This window comes from Sarcophilus harrisii, chromosome 4 (assembly GCF_902635505.1).
Source record: "Sarcophilus harrisii chromosome 4, mSarHar1.11, whole genome shotgun sequence".
NCBI classification, from domain to species: Eukaryota; Metazoa; Chordata; class Mammalia; order Dasyuromorphia; family Dasyuridae; genus Sarcophilus; species Sarcophilus harrisii.
Window position 1 is genome coordinate 215,799,294 of NC_045429.1, and position 19,293 is coordinate 215,818,586.

Below are 19,293 nucleotides of genomic sequence, written 5' to 3' on the forward strand. Positions count from 1 at the left end.
CAATTCTTATCTTCCATTCTTTATTCAATTCAATACAGCAAATGGCTAATTTTTAACCTACTTAGTCCTTTGCTTTCTTGATTACTGGGGCATGTCTGAATTTTTACTATGGAATAAATCTGATTAATGCTACAGATTACTAAGAAAATTAAGGGCTTGACATTTTGTTGAGTTTCATGAAATAACAGAACTTATTTTTTTTTATACATGTCCAAACCATTACTTTGCTGTACAAAAAGAATCGGACTCTGAAATATTGTACAATTAGCCTGTGAAGGAAATTAAAAAAAAAAAAAATGCAGACAGGCAAAAATATAGGGATTGGGAATTCAATGTAATGGTTCTTAGTCATCTCCCAGAGTTCTTTCGCTGGGTATAACTGGTTCAGTTCATTACTGCTCCATTGGAACTGATTTGGTTCATCTTATTGCTGAAGATGGCCAGATCCATCAGAATTGATCATCATATATTGTTGTTGAAGTATATAATGATCTCCTGGTCCTGCTCATTTCACTCAGCATCAGTTCGTGTAAGTCTCTCCAGGCCTTTCTGAAATCATCCTACTGGTCATTTCTTACCGAACAATGATATTCCATAATATTCATATACCACAATTTATTCAGCCATTCTCCAATTGATGGGCATCCACTCAGTTTCCAGTTTCTGGCCACTACAAAGAGGGCTGCCACACACATTCTTGCATATACAGGTCCCTTTCCCTTCTTTAAGATCTCTTTGAGATATAAGCCCAGTAGTAACACTGCTGGCTCAAAGGGTATGCACAGTTTGATAACTTTTTGAGCATAGTTCCAAATTGCTTTCCAGAATGGCTAGATGTATTCACAATTCCACCAACAATGAATTAATATCCCTGTTTTCCCACATCCCCTCCAACATTCCGCATTATCTTTCCCTGTCATTCTAGCCAGTCTAACAGGTGTGTAATCTCAGGGTTGTCTTAATTTGCATTTCTATGATTAATAATGACTTGGAGAATCTTTTCATATGGTTAGAAATAGTTTCAATTTCTTCATCTGAGAATTGTCTGCAGAACTTACTTTTTTAAAATTTACGCTCATTGTTTCTTCTTTCCCTCACAGAATAAATAGTACCTTCTAGTGATCTCTTATTTGGTGAAGAGAGGGATTTAATCCTCTGTTTTATTTTTGGAGCTATCATTGTGTTGGAGAATATGTAATAAGGAAGGAACAGAAGGAGGAATCATCCTCCAATTAACACATTATCCATTCATTCATAAGCAGACATATATGAAGCATGGACTGGATAAGCATCTATAGTCTATAAATACTGGTTTTTTATCTGTGGTGAGAGAAAGAGACATATACATACAGTCAGAGATAGAGGCAGATAGAGAGAAGTAGAGATGATCCTTTAATAATGTATGTCTAGCACCAGGCAACTCAACCCTTATTTTATGTATGTCTATGATTCTATTCTAAACTTTAAATTGTGTTTTATATATGCAGGAGAATCTATCAGAAAAGTGTGCAGGATCCTCAAAATACTTTCATTATAACCCTAAACTTAACTTTACTGGAAAAGAAGAAAGTAGACATTAGTAATGATCTTTCTGACACACTTTTCTCTCCTCTTTATTTGTATTTTCCCATTTTACATGGATCACTTTCTCTTGTTTTCTGTTCAAATGTCTTATCTATTTTCCTTTCCTGTTCCATTGAAGCCTTTTACCAAAGTCTTGTTTATGGTGTAATATTACATGACAAGGAGATGACAATAACTCTAGAAGACTATGCCAATGAAGCACAAGTTCTGGCAACCAAAATAGAAATGTTTGAGTGTAGGTCTGGGAAGAGTCTCCCTAAGTTTAAAGAACTTAATTGTCAAAAGGTTTACTAGCAACTGATTTTTTTAACCACAATATTTCATGGAAATCATCTGCTGAGGCATGGAAAGTTCAAATTATTGTTTATAGAAAGGGCACCTAAACTGATTTAAAAAACACACACATACATTTTCTTGAAGAACTGGAATATCTAATCCTTTTAGCCCTTATAAGAGAGTCTTGGAAGTCAAATGATTTTTGGTTTTGGTCTTGGTTTTGTTTTTTGGAGGTTTGGGTTTTTTTTTGGTGTGTGTGTGTGTGTGTATGTGTGTGTCCAGCAATCCATCTCAATAGTTTGGTCAGGTTTTATTTCTAAAGGAAAACAGTTCCAATACTGAATTTAACCAATAATCCTTTCTCCTATATTCTCAGTTCTAAGAGGTTTATCAAGATAAGAGGAAGATATTCCTTAGGTTAGTGTAGACAACTAGGTTATACAGTGGGTAGATCACTGGTCCTTGGCATCCAGAAAACCTGAGTTCAAATCTTGCCTCAGACATTATCTGTATGACTTTGGATAAGTCACTTACCTGCTGCTTGTCTCCATTTCCTTATCAGTAAAGTAGAGAACATACTTGTTGCTGTTGTTGTTATTGTTGATCCTTCATTCTCAAAGGGGACCATGACATCATGGAGGTGGTACCGTGACATGCAAGTGAATTGGATTTGAGTGAGGGAGAGCTATAAAGGGTTACCTGCCTCACTTTCCCCTCCAGAGACATCTAGATCCAATGGCGAGATATAGATAATACCAGCATCTACTTCACAGAGTTGTAGGAATAAAATGTTAATATTTGTAAAGTATTTTGTAAGCCTTTGTAAACTTATTTCTATTATTATTCTACTTGCTCATGATTATTCACATCATTTTACTCTGCTACCTTGCCTAGAATAAGACTACTCTAGAAGACAGATCACGGTTTTCATTTCAAACAGGGTTTCTTGTTTTGAGCCAGAACTTGAAACAAGGTGATAACTCAAAAGAATTGATAGAAACAATGCTTAAGTTAACACCTTTGAGAATTCACACATTAGCTCACACATTAGTTCACACATTTGGGAGATTTCAGGGTTCAGCATGAGATATCCAATTTCACACCTCCCATAATTCCACTCTCAGAGGAGGAGTCAACCTTTGAGTTTACACCTCTAAAAGAGCATAAAAACAGCTGAGCTCAGTCAGGAGAATTGAGTAGAAAAGATTGAGAGGGGAGTGTCCATTGGAGATTGAGAAGCCACAAGTCGGAGTTGAGATAGAGGCAGAAGCTGGAAGAGCTAAAAGACAAGCTGCAAGAGCTCTTGGAACCAAGGAGGGAGATAGACCACCAAGAAAACTAACCGGGCTATTTTGGAGGAAGCAATAAAAGATCTGAACTTTTAACACCTGGCTGCATTTGGAGTGAATTATTACTTGGAACTGAAACTAAGGCTGCCTCCAGAAAACCTCCCTTGAGAAACCTGCTCACAGAGGACCATCATATATTATAGAAAAAGAAGAGAACACCACAGTTTCTCTCTCTGGGGTTAGCTGTATTCCCATAAGCACTACTAGGAGGGAATGATCTTAAAACAAAAATAAGGAACCTTTTCCTTCTTTAAATAGAAATCTTAACAACTAGATAAAACTTTTTTCTTAAATGGAATGTCTAATTACTCTGGCCCTGAGACAGTGTTCAGTAGAAAATATGAATAATTCAAATAACAAACTTTGATTTAAAATCAATGTTAAAGAAGGAAATTTTCCCTTTTCTAAATGACCTTGAAGTTGGATAGGTACCAATTATAAAATTTTAGTTCATATAAAGAAGCACCCATTTGAAGATAAGCATATGCTATAAAACAACACACATTAATACTTGATGACCTTGGTGCAAAAATGGAACCAAGGAAGGATGGCCAAAAATATGTTGAAAAACCTGGTTCAGAAAAAAAGGGGCATGGAAATGAATAAAAAGATTTGTAATCTGTACAGAAGTCTCCCATCTATGTATCATAGACACTTTATTCAAGGAAAGAGTCTAGAAGATCTGGACCTGGTCATCGCTAAATGAAATCATCTAAAAGAAGAAAAGGAAGAAAGAAAGAAAAAAAAAAAGACTTTTTTTTTACATTCTAAAAAGAAGGAAACCAAAAAAAAAAAAAAATCCCTCTGCTTAATGATGTGTTATTTCCAAATTAGTTGTATAGACTCAGAAACTTGTGAAAGTAAAGGCTAAAATCAATACCAAATTAGACATGAAAAATATATGATTTTGTTAGTGCTATAAAATCCATATATGCGTGTATGTATAAATGACCTTCTATTGTCAACTTTCTCAAATGACTTCACCTCAGTCATTTCCAGGATTAGTCATATTTAATTTCACCATCACCTATAACCAGACTATTTCTATGGTCTAAGGAAATGAAATTCCTTTATTTAATCACAATCTACTTCCATTTCTCCCTTTTCCTCACTCCTCCTGAACCTATTCTTCATCCTCATTATTACTTTCTTTCCTTCTATCCCTCCTTTGTTTTTTTATTACTCCATTTATATGGTCTATAATCAGAGTAGTGTATTATCTGTTTTCTGAACATGCCATCCCCTTTCTCTCTGGGTAACAACAGTTTCTCCCTCCCAAAATTACTTTGAATTTACTATTTGTGTTCATAGGATGATACATCATAAGATCATAAATTTAAAAAAAAAAACACAAAGTTGTACAGTTTACCTGTCATTACATATGAAATAACTGAATACCAGGTAAGATAAATGATTAGTCTTAAATCACACAGAGGCTGGGTAAATTCTAAGCTAGATCCTCTAATCCAGTATTCCTTTCAGTGTATCCTACATTTGCCATTTTGGATCCTTAAATGTTGAAAAAGTTATACATTAATTTTTGAATTCCCAAATGTTTATGGCAGTGTCTTCTTTCATATAGCGAGTAATTTATATTTGTTGAATTGAGTTGTGTTGAATTAACCAAAGATTAAGAGCTACTTTTATTTATTTATTTTATTTTATATTTGTAATTGGGTTTAAATGACTTGCCCAGGGTCACACAGCTAGAAGTGTTAAGTGTCTGAGGCCAGATTTGAACTCAGCTCCTCCTGACTTCAGGGCTGGTGCAAAAGCTATTTCTTAATAAACAAGTAGTCAAAGTATACAGGGAGTTTTCAAAAGAAGAAAAACAAATTTATAGTGTACACCTGAAAAAGTTCATAATTGCTAATAAACACAGAAATTAAGTTAAAGCTACTGTGGGACATCAACTTAAATCTGTCAAGCTGGCAAAGATAAGAAAACCTTAGATTGAGCAAAAGAAACAAACCTGCCCAAATGGCAAGTAAATTCTCTGCCTATAAAAGCCATCAAATCAATATCTCACATGTACAACTCATGGCTCAGAACCAAAGGCTGAATTAATGTTGGAGATTTCTCTCAGTTCATTGCTGCTGTTTTCCATCCTGTCTAAACTCTCTCAAATCAGTCTTTAGCTCATTCCCCCATTTAGCATTTGCCCTTGTAAATATTATGTGATGACTTTCTCAACCAGGATTTTCTCTAAGAATAAATTACTATTCCACAAAAAGGTGAAGAACCCTAAAAACACCAAACATAGGATAAACTTTGCCACCTATCAGAAATTCAAAGTAGAAGAGTACTTAGCATTCATGAGATCATATAAATATATAAGATCGATATGTATTGATACACATAAGATCAATAAATAGTCAAAATCATGTTCCTTCCCTTTTCTCTCTGTAATACTTACTACCTACATTTATTTTAGGCAAATCATTTAACTACTGGACCTTAACTTCAGTATCTACATAATGAGAAAGCTGTAATAAATGGTCTCTAATATTCTTTACAACTCTCTATGTATGATCCTATTATTTGTGAACCTTACTTAAGAAAGATTAATACCATAGTAATATGCAGGGTGACATCAACATAGAGGTGCAAGACACCAGAAGCCAAAAGACCAATGAAGACAGTGTTGTAATATATTTAACTATAGCATGAGGAATAAGAGCCTGACCTAGGATGGTAGAATTTAGAATGCAAAGAAAGGAGTATATGCAAAATATTATGAAAGAAAAAGAGGTTATATAACTCCAAAATTTCAAGCCTACCTATCTGTAAGCCTGTGAGTCTCTGAGACTTTCAATTTTTTTCTAATGGAAATAGGGAAATCAAGATACTTCCAGTTTTAAGCTAACTATGAAGAATAGTTTTTTTTTTTTTATCATGTTGAATTTCAGATGATATTAGATCTTCTGAGTGGAAATGTTCATAAATGGTAGATAAAATATTGTGCCATAACCTGGGAGATATCAAGTCCAGATACATTTAATTGTGATACTCATAGAGATGATAGTCATTAAATTCACTAGCATTGTCAAATGAAATTTCTGAAAGAGAGACTTTAAGAAAGAGAAGAGACAATGAGTAAAGGAACAAAATTCTAAAAACTATTTTCTTTGCTTAGACAATGTTATCCATATATCCTTCCAAAATCTTGCAAATCTTAGGGGTGGCAATCTAGGAAATAGAAATGATCTAAAAGAAGTATCATTAATTCCCTTTGAAATATGTAACCTGTATAATTTTCAGCATGGCTTCCTTTTCTATAAAATGAAAGGACTGGACTACATAAGTTCTAATTTCCCTTTCCATTCTGACATGTTATGACAAAATTATTTTCATGGCCTAATCTCAAATTCTGTGATTCTCTGATCTACTTTTGGCAAAAATGACAAATGTTCCTGTAAGAGGAACATTTTAGAATTTGCCAAACAGCTTAGTTTATCTCAGCAGTTTTCCCCATTTCAGGGGAGTGCAACAGTTTCACTGGATGCCACCAACAGGTGTGTAATTAAGTCTGATCCTTTTTTCTAGCATAGTCCCTTTACATTGATGGGTCTACAATTAAAACAACTCCCTCCCTTGAGGAGAATACATCAGTGTTATACTTTTCATCTTTAATTACACTGGTTGAAGATGAGTAAATGCACCAGAGATCCCAATTGGAAGGGAGCAAACTCATTAGGTAGTTGATAATCTGCTATCCAGCCTGCATTCAGATCACTGTCTCCACACAATGAAGATGGCCTTCGACATTTCTGCTGCAGTAGTCCAGTGATTAACTCAACCAGCCACTGGCTGACTTTGTGTTAGGAACATGATTGAGTATTATTAAAGAACTGGACCTTTATAGGAAGCAGAGTCAGTATCAAAGCCTTGATTAATTTACTATCTCAGTGCTTCTGAGCAAAAGAACAAACTTTGCTTGTTAGCACTGTTTTTTAGAAGAAAAGAGGGAACTCTTGAGCTTCCATAATAGCATAGCCTAGCTCATTCTAATAATTAAAAGAAAAAAGGTCAAACAAACTATTTCAGTGTATAAATTACAAATTTCTGAATAGAGAGGAATTCTTGCAATTAGAACACCTATATTTAAGTGACTTTTTAATTAAATCTGAAGAGTAGTTTCCAAATGGATGCCTTGTATTTTCTTGAAAAAAAAATTTTCTGAATTGGTAACTTTACCAATGTAAAAAACTCTATTGATTCAGACTGGGAACTAAAATGGAATCTATAATATTAGAGAGATTCTGGGGGTATTGAGAGAGTTAAATGATCTGCCCAGAATCAAACCAGTATCAGTTACTGGAAGGACATGAATTCAGGTCTTCCTGATTCAAACGAAGGCACTCTAATCACTTCTCAATAATTAGCATAAATGCTGGAAAATAATTAAGGAAGAGTCCAAGCAGAAATAATTTGAATTTACCATTGATTATTGACAGACATCAACTATTTACTGCTTCCAAAAGAGAGAAAAGAAAGTCAGTGCACCAATATTTCTAGGATTCTTTACCATCTAGATAAGACAACTATCTTATGGTGGCAAAGATTAAAAAGGTTCATGAGCTATAACAATTTAAAAAATTATTATGGCTATAAAACTTGTTATTTATAGCTATAAAATAAAAAATTATTAGGGATAGAGACTAGAGCTATGATTTCATTGATATATGGACTCTTTGGTAAAGAAACTGTTCTCCCAATACAGGTCATCACCTTCTCTACCATTGACAGTCTTAGACAGTTAACTTGTAGAAGTCCAAAATGGTCTAATCTGCAAGAAAAACTACAGAGGCACAGCTCTGAGCCAAGAGTATTTTATTAAAAGGTCTATGATCCCCTCTAATGAAATAGACTTCAGATTTTCCTCAAGATCTGAGATACTCCCTAGTCCCCAGGACATTATTTTATAGGCTTGATACCCAGGCACTTGGGAAAGGCAAAATTAAACACAAAACCTCATTGGTTGATAAACCTTGCTCTTGATTTTTCAGGAGGGCCAGAAATGATACCTTAGCATAGGTGGTCACAAATGGGAAAGGCAAGGATCATCTCTGCTAAGTAGTCAAAAAAGGGACAAATTAATAGTCATAACCAAGGACTAAGTGATCATAAAATGGTCACCTGATTGTGTAGGACAAGAGAGGATGGTCTGCAGGTACAAAACTAAGTTGGGGACTTCATATTACAACAAAGTTTTCCACCCATGCTAGGTCTGGACATGGAATTTGAGTAAGTCTTTGTCAATAATTTGTGGTTGTACAAGTGAGCTTCATAACTAGTAAATAAATGATGAATATAAAGGCTTACTATAAAAACCTATCTTATCTGATTATCCCTATATGATTCATGTAAAATATGTATTAGCATATGCTAATTCTTCTACTATTATTTGATGACTGACTAAATACTATAAATGTGTATATTAAAGTATATCAGAACAATTTTTAAATAGTAATAACTTTTTATTTTTTAAAATACATGCAAAGATAGTTTTCAGCATTCACCCTTGTAAAAACTTGTGTTCCAAATTTTTCTCCCTCCTTCCCCACTTTCCCCTTCCGTAGACAGCAAGTAATCCAATATAGTTAAACATAAATATCACTTAGCAATTGCATACAATCATTATCCCTTATGGAGTAACACTGAACTGATTAATACTGATTAGAATGGAATAGGGGTCCAAATGAAACATTTCTTATAGCCGAAAGCACCAAAAACTTAAATGACTTGTTCAGAATCATACAACCAATATGTGTCCAAAGCAAGACTTGAACTTAGGTACTTTGAATTTGAGGCCAAATGTATCTATTCACTATAACATGCTCCTTCTCTCATATTTACAAAATTAATTTTAAATAAACATTTTCCTTGTTCATCTTCAAACCTTTGCATTGACTAATACTCAGGCTTTCCCTTCCTACTTTCTTCTTCTTGCGAAACTCAGTTTAAGCCCCATCTTGTGATGGAGATTCCTACTATCCTCACCTGCTAGTGTACCTTTAAGGCTAATTTTCTATCTACCCTATCTGTATCTGAATTTTCTACCTCCTTTCTTTTACTGACTGGTAATCTAGCTTCCTTAAGACTAAGATCAAAAATCACTTTCTAAAGAGGCTATTCCCATTCTGAAGAGGTATTTCATACTAGAAATACTTTCTCTCTGAGATTAATTCCTATTTATTCTACTTTGTATATATCTTGTATGTAATAGTTGTTTGCATATTTTCTCTCCTGTTGAGAATGTGAGCACCTTAAAGTCTGGAAACATATTTTTTACATTCTTTGAATCCCCAGTGCTTATCATGTACTGAGTGCATTAAAAATATTTGTTGATGGCAGGCCTTCAAGGTCCTCATTACTGGACAGTACAGTGAGAGCTGTCCACACCTGCCCACTTCCACTTTGGTCAGACCAACTGTATCCCCAAATACCTGTGAAAATTTCCTGCTGGCAAGGTTCCAGTATTTTAGAGTGATGAAGGTTTTCATGTGTTTGAAAGCAGTCATAAAAGCACACTGTGTGAGTAATGAAGATCTTGGAGTTTCTACTCCAGAGGCAGCTGCTCAAGTGATCCAGTGGGTGAGTTTTGCCAACAGTGACACTGTTCCTCTGGCTAGTACCTGGGTGTTCCCCACCCTTATCATCATGCACCACAACAAGCAGGCCACAGAGAACCAAAAGAAGAGATGAGGTGAGTAATGAGGCTCCTGGACACCCACCTGAAAACTCAGACTGTGTGACTCCGGCTGTATAACTATATACTAGAGCCATCTTATGGGTAAGTCTTTCCCAACATCAACAGCTGATTCCTCACCTGCATTCACCAGTCCCCATTCTGAGATGTCTTGGAAGAGGTAAAGCTCTGTGAGAAAGTAGCACAGTTTGATGCTAAAAAGTTTGCTGAGAGTCAACCTAAGAAGAAGACCCCCTGAAAAGAGAAGGAACAATGAGAAGAGAAGCAGAAGACCTGGGCAGAGTGGAAAGAAGAGAAGAAGGTGCCCCCAGCCCCTAGCCCTGAGGAAGAGATAAATGAGTGAGAGCAGGTGCTGGCTGCATCTCCCAAGACCAAGAATCCCTTTGCCCACCTAACCAAGAGCACCTTAATATTGGATGAATTTAAGCAAAAGTACTCCAATGAGGAACCTCCTCTCCTTGCTATAAATCAACTTGTCTGCTAGTCAACTAAGTAGCCCATTCCATTTTTAGACTCTAATTGTTTCGAAGTTTTCCCCTTCCATCAAACCAAAATCTGTCTTTTGGCCTTTCTCATTATTTAATGCTAGCTCTGGATTTCTAGTTTCTCCAATTGATTATCCTTTAGCAGGGGATTAGGACGCTCATAATTATTCTCTTTTTGAGTTCACTCAGCTTTGTTAATGTCTTTTTTTAAAATATGATTTTCAGAACTGAAAACAATATTTAAGTGTGTTCTGAGCAGAGGAGAGTATGGCTAGACTTTCACCTTCTTCTTTCCAGACACTGAATTTTCTTAATGTGGCCTAAAATCATGACAGCTGTTCTGGCTTCCATATTATATTGATGTCTCATACTGAGTTCATAGTTAATTAAATTCCTCTTTTTTTTTAATCTCTCAAATACATAGCCTTTCCTCATCCATACTACACTTATGTCATAGGACTTCACTTTTATCTTTAGTAAATTTATTCTTGTTGATTCAACTCATTTTTCTAACCCGTTAAAATACTTTATGATTTTGATAGTTATCCAAGTTATTGTTCCTACTTTTATATTATCTGAAAATTGCATAAGCATGCTATATATGTTATCATTCAATGCATTGATAAAATTGTTAAAAAGAACAACCCGAGATTTCTGGGACATTCTAAGTTGAAATGATCAGGTAATAAAAGACTTTAAAAGAGAGGAAAAGGAGGTTGATATCATACCCTACAAGCAATGATGAATTAGTGGGTTTTATTGAGTAGTACAGTAACATGGCCAGATCTGCCTGTAAAGAAAATCCCTTTGCCAGTGATGGAGGATGAATTTGAAAAAGGAGATACTTGAGACAAAACAGTCAATTTGGAGATGCTTCCCACCATCCAAAATAAAGATAATAAGAATTTAAGACTAAGATTGTGATTCTATAAGTAACAGGAGGGGCATGGATGAGAGACATGGTACAGAGACAGAAATGGCAAACATTACTAATTGGTTCCATGTATCCTAGATATATGTAGTTCTAAATATTTACATGCATCCATCTCAGGGACTAGTCTTCTAGCTAAATATGGTTGGTTGGTTGTTCTTCATTCTCAAAGAGTACCAAAATGACATCACTGTGTTAGAGTTGAGTTACAATGTGCATGACCATAGCTGATCAGACAAATACAAGCTTGGAATGCTCTGCCACAAGGCAGAAACAAATAGTTCCAATGAACATTTGGGGTGTACTCTCTAACTTTGTGCATCTCATATTTCTCCTAAGTTCTTTTTTTAATGGTTAAATTTATTTATTTATTTAATATTTTCCCCCAGTTACATTCAATTTTTTTTTACATTTGTTTTCAATATTTTTTAATTCTAGGTTTTATCCCTTATTCCCACACACAACTAAGAAACCACATGTGAAGTTATGCAAAATGTTTCCATAAAAGTCAAGTTATGAAAGAAAGCATAGATCTCCCACCCTAATGAAAATAAAAACCCTATAGAAAAATAAAATTAAAAATAGAGAGATAGAGAAATAGAGAATGCTTTGATCTGTGTATGGATAGGATTTTTCACCATAAATCCTTCAGAGTAGTTATGGATGATTGTACTATTGAAAACAACAAAGTCATTTACAGCTGATCATCCCAGAACATTGCTATTACTTCATATACAATATATTTCACTCTATTCGTGGAGGACTTTCCAGGGTTTTTTGTTTGTTTGTTTTGAGAGCACTCTGCTCATCATTTCCCAGAGAACAATAATATTCCATCAGGGAAACTTGCTTTGAAATTTTTTTTTACAATTACTATTATTAATTGTATCTCCCCATTTATTCTATCTCTACTTTAACTCTGTTCCTCTTCAAAAGTGTTTTGCTACTGACCACTCCCTTCCCCAACATGCCCTCTCTTTTATCACCCTTCCCCTCTTCTTATATCCCATCTCCCTCCTATTTTCCTGTAGGCTAAGAGAGATTTCTATATGCCTATTGGGTATGCATATTATTTCCTATTTGAGTCAATTCTGATGAGAGTTCACTCACTCCCCCTCTCCTCCTCTTCTTCCCTTCAATTGTAAAAGCTTTTTCTTGTCTTTTTTATTATGGCAAATAATATGTACCATTTCACTTTTCCCTTTCCTTTTCTCCCAGTACATTTCTCTCTCACCCTTTAATTTCATTATTTTAAAAAAAGATATTATCCCTTAATATTCAATTCACACCCATGCCCTCTGTCAATTTATACTCCTTCTAACTGTCATTATAATGAGAACATTCTGACTAGTTACAAGTATCATCCCTCATGTAGGATTGTAAACAGATAAACCTTATTAAGTCCCTTATGATATCACTTTCCTAATTATGGTCCTCATGGTTCTCCAGAGTCATATATTTGAAAATCAAATTTTCAATTCAGCTCTGGTCTTTTCATCACAATGCTTAAAAATCCTCTATTTCATTAAATAACCATCTTTTCCTCTGAAGAATTATTGTTATGGGCCAGAACTTGAAACAAGGTGCTAAGTCAATTATCTAATTTAGCATGGTATTTAACAGTTCTCTAGTTCAGTACATGTACTTAATACTTACTAAGAATTCTACAAGATTCACACCTTTAAGAGAGCACATATAAGCTAGGAGCCTCAACCAGGATTCAGTCCAGGCGATACAGAAGCCAGAGAAGGTGGTCAGGCAGAACTAAGGAAGACAGAGAAGTGGTGACAGGCTGTCCTGTGGAGAACACTGAAAGCAAGATCTGGAAGGCCTTCAGAAAGCTAGCTGAGCCCCAAGTGAAGGAGACGAGACTTTGAAGGAGACAATAAAGAATTTGGACTTTAATCCCTGACTGCATTTGGGGTGATTACTGAACTGAAACAAAGGCTGCTCCCAGAAGCCCCCCAAGAAACCTGCTCCCAGAGAATATTACAAATTATACTCAGTTTTTCTGAATAGGTGATTCTTGATTGTAATCCTAGCTCCATTGCTCTCTGGAATATCATATCCCAAGTCCTCCAGGGCTTTAAAGTAGAAACTGCTAAATCTTGTGTTATCCTGACTGTGACTTCACTATACTTGTATTTTCTCTTTCTAGACACTTGAAGTATTTTCTCCTTGCTGGGAGTCCTGGAATGTGGCTATGATATTCCTGGGAGTTTTTATTTTGAGATCTCTTTTAGAAGGTGATGGGTGGATTCTTTAGATTTCTATTTTGCCCTTTGGTTCTCAATTCTAAAGTTCTTAAGAGAGACTTTGAGATTGTCTTTGTATCACTTTTTCTGACCACCTTATGAACACTTACAATGTGAAAGTTCTCCATAAAAGTCTTTTTGGCAAAAGTATGTGTTGCAATCAATGTGGCCAGTCCAACAAAGTTGTGCTCTCTGTAGTAGAGTTGGAATATTTGACAGTTTGGTTCAAGAAAGGACCTTAGTGTCTGGTGTCTTATCAATGTGGACATCCCCGGAAAATACACTGCCAAGGTAAGCAAACTTATCTACAACATTCAAAACTTCACCATTTGTTGTAACTAATAGTTCCACACATGGATGGTGTGGTATTGGCTAATAGAGGATCTATGTTTCTTGGTATTCATTGTTGGCCAAAGTTAGCACAAGCAGCAAAGAATTGATCCATAATTTGTTGCATCTCAGCTTCAGAGGCTGCATTGAGTGCACAATCATCTGCAAACAAAAAATCATGCAGCAGCACTCCCTCTTTAGTTATGGCTTGTAGCCTTTTTAAATTGAAGAATTTACCATCAGTGTTGTAGCTGACCTTGATTCTATGTTTGTCTTCATTGAAGATGTTTGAGAGCATGCTAAAAAGCATGGGAGCAAGCACACAGTCTTGTTTCATTCCATTGGTGACTGGGAAAGCTTGTCCAGAACCCAGGCAGGCCTATCATCATGAAATTGATGTACTATACTGATGAACTTCTCCAGACAACCTAATTTTGACATAATTTTTCATAAGCCCTTATGATCAACAGTATCAAAGGCCTTGCTCAGATCTACAAATGTTGTATAGATCTGTTTTTTCCTGGAGTTGTTGGGCAGTAAACACCATACCAACTGTTCCTTAGCCCCTTCTGAAGACACACTGCTTTCACTAAGGTAGATGACCTTTTTCCAGGTATAGGGCCAGTAATGATAAAGAGAAACCTTCCTGTGATTGTCACAAAACAACTTATTCCCTTTATTACAAAACATCTATTGCCTTTACCTTTATAGAGATGGACAATGGAAGAGGCATCCTTGAACTCCTGGAACATTAACTCCTCTTGCCATATAATTTGGAAAATTTCAGTCAATTTTTGTATGGAACCCCCAACTAAAGTGAAGTAGAATCAGCACCCCTGCACATAGCTAATTTTTCTATCCAATCTATTTTTCCTACAATGATTTTTAGGTCAACCTCTTTCAGATAATTGTAGATCTCTTTGAGAAACCTCTATGATAATAAACTTTACATTAATTTTCATCACAATAGATTTGATTCATCTATCTAGACTTAATAGGATAAGTTTTTAGATCTTGACTGAAATATATTAGCTCTAATCCTAGCTTTGTGTTATTTACAAATCTGATAAGTGTGACATCAAAGTCTTTGTAAAAGTCACTGATTAAGAAAACTTTGGGCAGCATCTAACCAGTTGGAGATTCTTGAGGGGTTTTACTAAGTATCCCCTTCCAAATTGATATCGGCCCATTAATCACTACTCTTTGGATGCTAGGAATTAACCTATACATTTTATTATCATTTCTACCCTCTCCACCTGGATTTCAAAGATATCATCTACTAATGGTACTGATGATGCTAGAAACATAGCTACACAGTGCAACCTTCTTTGACTATTCATTCTCATGATATAACCATCTCATCTCTGCCAGTGCCTACACAGTGCTCTATACACAATATGTACTTAATAATCACCTTTTCAGTTGAATTAAAAGTAAATAACTGCTCATTTCAGTCAAAATATCAGTCACTCATTTTGAGACTATAACTGATAGGATTTTTTCACTTTTTAGCAACTTTTTCTGGCTTTGGGAAGATAACACCAGCCCTATTTTAATAAATGTCCACAAGTAAAATCTCTGAACTATTAGTTTTTATCTTCTTTGTAGAAGATTAATCAATTTTTAAAGGAACAATGGGTGATGATAGATTTCCCTTTTATTCATAAAGTTGCTATGAAGATTAAAGTTGTGATATTTGGGATGTCAAAAATGTCTTTCAAGACAATCTTGGAACAAGCCTTTCTACCTACTCCTCTTCTTATCTAGAGTGTAGAAAAAGCTGATAGATAAGTTATATTTTAATATATTTAACATCTACTGGTCATCCTGCCATTTAGGGGAGGGGGTGGGGGGGGTAAGAGGTGAAAAATTGGAACAAGAGGTTTGGCAATTGTTAATGCTGTAAAGTTACCCATGTATATATCCTGTAAATAAAAGGCTATTAAATAAAAAAAAAAAGACGAGTTGCCTTGAATAGAAGTAAAGGGAGGACAAATGAAGAATTAAAGAACAGGAAAACTATCTTGAAGTGAAAGATACTTGGTTTAGCTAGCACTTGCTGAATATTATAATGTTGTGGCACTTTCTTACTTTAAAAAACAAATAAAAGCACTTCCATTCAATAAAAAAAAAAAAGAAAAAAGAAAAAGCTGATAGAAAACAAGATTAAGTCTTACTAAGATAGAAAAAAATTTAAATTTTTTTAAAATATAGTCTGAATGACAGACTGAAGATGCAGTCCAAGGACTAGCCTAGTTAAATATTGAAAGGCTCAACACTAGAAGATTGATACCTAAATGATTAATTATTTTGACTGATGGATTGGTGATTATATAGAAATATATATGTATATGTATATATATATATATATATGTGCATTGTGTGTATTTGTTTTTGTATGCACATGTGTGTATGTATGTATATGATAATTTTCAGTTTTCGTATGTTGTGAAAACATCTTCATTCCTGTATGGTGCTCCCTCTACATCACTATACTACTTGTATAGTGACAGTGATGAAATGACAAAAAAAAATTCACAGCTTTTAGACAGTAATTAATATTATTTTAACTATTGACCTACATATAAAGTCTTTATAAGTTATTAATAAATTGATATTTTCCTGAAGAACTTCACCACATCAATATAAAAATTCTTGCTTAAGGAGGCAGCTAAGTGACCCAGTGGATACATCACCAATCCTGAAGTCAGGAAGATATGAGTTCAAATTTGATCTCAAACCATCTACCAGCTGTATGAGCCTGATTGAGTCATTTAACCCCAATTTCCTTACTAAAAAAATCTTGCTACAAACAAAATTGTATTTTAAAAAGAAATTAATAAGGAAATTGATGCTAAATGGAAGAAAAAAATTAGGAACAACTAGACATGATGATCACTAAAGAAATTTTGCCCCTTTATTCCCCTCCAGTAAACTATTTAAACAGATATTAAATAGCTGGCTTTTGCCATGGAAATCATTTCCAAATTAGTTCTCTGTTTTCAGTAAGATTATCAACTAGTTAGAGAAAAGTACAATGTTAAAACCAAATTAAAAGATGAAGCAAACATGAAAAGAAGGCAGGATAGGCATTTATCTTAGTTCCAACCAGGCCAATTCAAATAAGCTGCTGAAGTTGAAGAATGACACAAATGAACAAAGGTAAAGAATTGGACTCTGATAATCAAAGACAATTACTCTGAGTTTCTAGCTCTTACAGAAATTCAATTGATATAAAAAGCCACCAAAATGATAAAGCCTAAAAGTCATCCACCCCACAGAAAGGATAGAAGAAGGAAAGAAAAAGAAGGAAGGAAGGAAGGAAGGAAGGAAGGAAGGAAGGAAGGAAGGAAGGAAGGAAGGAGAGAAAAAGGGAAGGAGGAAAGAAGGGAAAGAGGGAGGGAGGGAAGGAGGAAGAACAGCTTATTAACAATTCACATTCTATCAGAAATTAACTTGTCAGAAAAAAATTCCTATAAGACAAGCTAACAGGCAACAAGATAATAAAGAAGAGGTCAGTCCTGAAAGATTTACTGCCTCACAGTGGGTATGAGGTGGGAAAGATACCAAAACGGAATAAGGCACCAAAGAAAGGGAAGGTGGGAGAATAGATTTACTTGGGGCCACTTCAAAACATGCTTAGGATGCATGCAAATGTTATTATACCAATACCTGCCTTAAGTAAATGATTATTTATTTAGGCTAAAAAATATTAAAAATAGACCTCCTTTAAAACAAGTGTAACTTCCCAAAATGAACTATCTTCTTTTATAAGGTTTACCTGGGCATGTAGCTAGCACAATGGAGAAAGTGCCAGGTCTAGAGGTAAGAAGATTTCTCTGAGTTCAAATCCAGTCTCAGATAGTTACTTGCTGTGTGAACGTGGGCAAATCATATAACCTATTTGTCTCAGTTTTCTCATCTATAAAATTATCTGGAGAAGGAATTAGCAATCCATTCTAATATCTTTTCCAAGAAAACACCAAATAGGGTCACAGAGAGTCAGACCTGACAGAAAAATGACTAAACAACAAATCACATAAAATTAAGTACAAATTGGTATTTGTAATTGCTTTCTTAGTTTAGACTTCATGTTTTCTACTACTAAAGCAGCATAAAGTAGGGAAAGGGCAAAGAACAAAGGAAGTGACAAAATTTCTGATGAGATTGGTGAGTCTCTTAGGAAAGCAATTGGTATGATGAAAGGTCATTAAATTCTATCTGTTGTTGCGCAGCCTGCAAATCATGATGTATATGGAACAGAATCACAAACTCCATAAATTATATCTTTAGCTTATGGCTGGGGGTCACAGGAGAAATTTGAGAATATGTAGATGGTAATTCATGTGTCATGATTCACAGAGGACCCATAAGTTAGGTTTTTGAAAAAGATGAATCAAAAATTACATGTATTATTAATCTGGAAAGCTTATTCAAGGTCTTGACTATGAGAAGTTAATCTTGCTTCAATTAGTACTCCCAAAAGACTGTCAGAAGAGTTGTTAGGTCACTTAAACGAATTAGGAGAAAGCTTCAATTTGGGCAACATATTTTTCTGAAAACTTCACATTTTGTTCCTTCTGGAAATCAGAGTCATTTGGCTCTTTTTCTGTGTTTTTTTTCCTTTTTGAATGTCATTTTTTCTTGTATTCTTATTCACCTCATTTTAGCTTGTCTATCACCTGTCACCCTCAACCTACTCATTGTTCTTAGCACATAAAGGCTATTTAACCTCTTAGTCATCTACATCTTTCAAGTCATACAGTATTCTCCTCTACAATTTCTCTGTAAAATTTACATAGAAACTGACCTTACTGGAGGCTTGAGACTGGTTCCTCAAACAGAATCTAGTTTTGACAGTTTTGCCTTAATTGACAGATCAATCAAAAATCACCCAACTGAGCTGTGGCTATCAATGCCACCTGGCTTTCATTAAGAGAACGGTATATCTGCTTGAATCTCTATTTGTCTGCTTAGAACTTTGACAAGAATCTTGATTGAGAGGAGAGGGGTGGTTTCATTGAATAGCTGTGGAAGGCTGTTTCAGGTGTAATAATAATACCTTACATTTGATTAGTTCTTAACTTTTCAAAACACTTTCACATCTATTATCTCATTTTTTTCTATTATCTCAGTTGGTATATGTGTCAGTGCAAAAGAACGAAAGGAGGCAGAAATGAAAGGAATGAAGGGAAAGGGAAACTAAAGAGACCCCAGAGAGGCATGCTTGACTCGAGTAAAGGAAACGAGATTTGGAGATGAGGGAAAGTGGGCAAGGATGCAGTGATGGGAAACCCACACAGTGAAGGAAAAATGCCTTAAATTGGATATGGAAGACAATGAGGAGCAACTGTATTAGACATTGTATCAT

General features: G+C 35.0%; 1 pseudogene; it reads left to right on the plus strand.

The window, feature by feature from the left end:
* Positions 1-5,789: 5,789 nt before the first annotated feature.
* Positions 5,790-10,405, plus strand: LOC111720657 (annotated as a pseudogene).
* Positions 10,406-19,293: the final 8,888 nt, after the last annotated feature.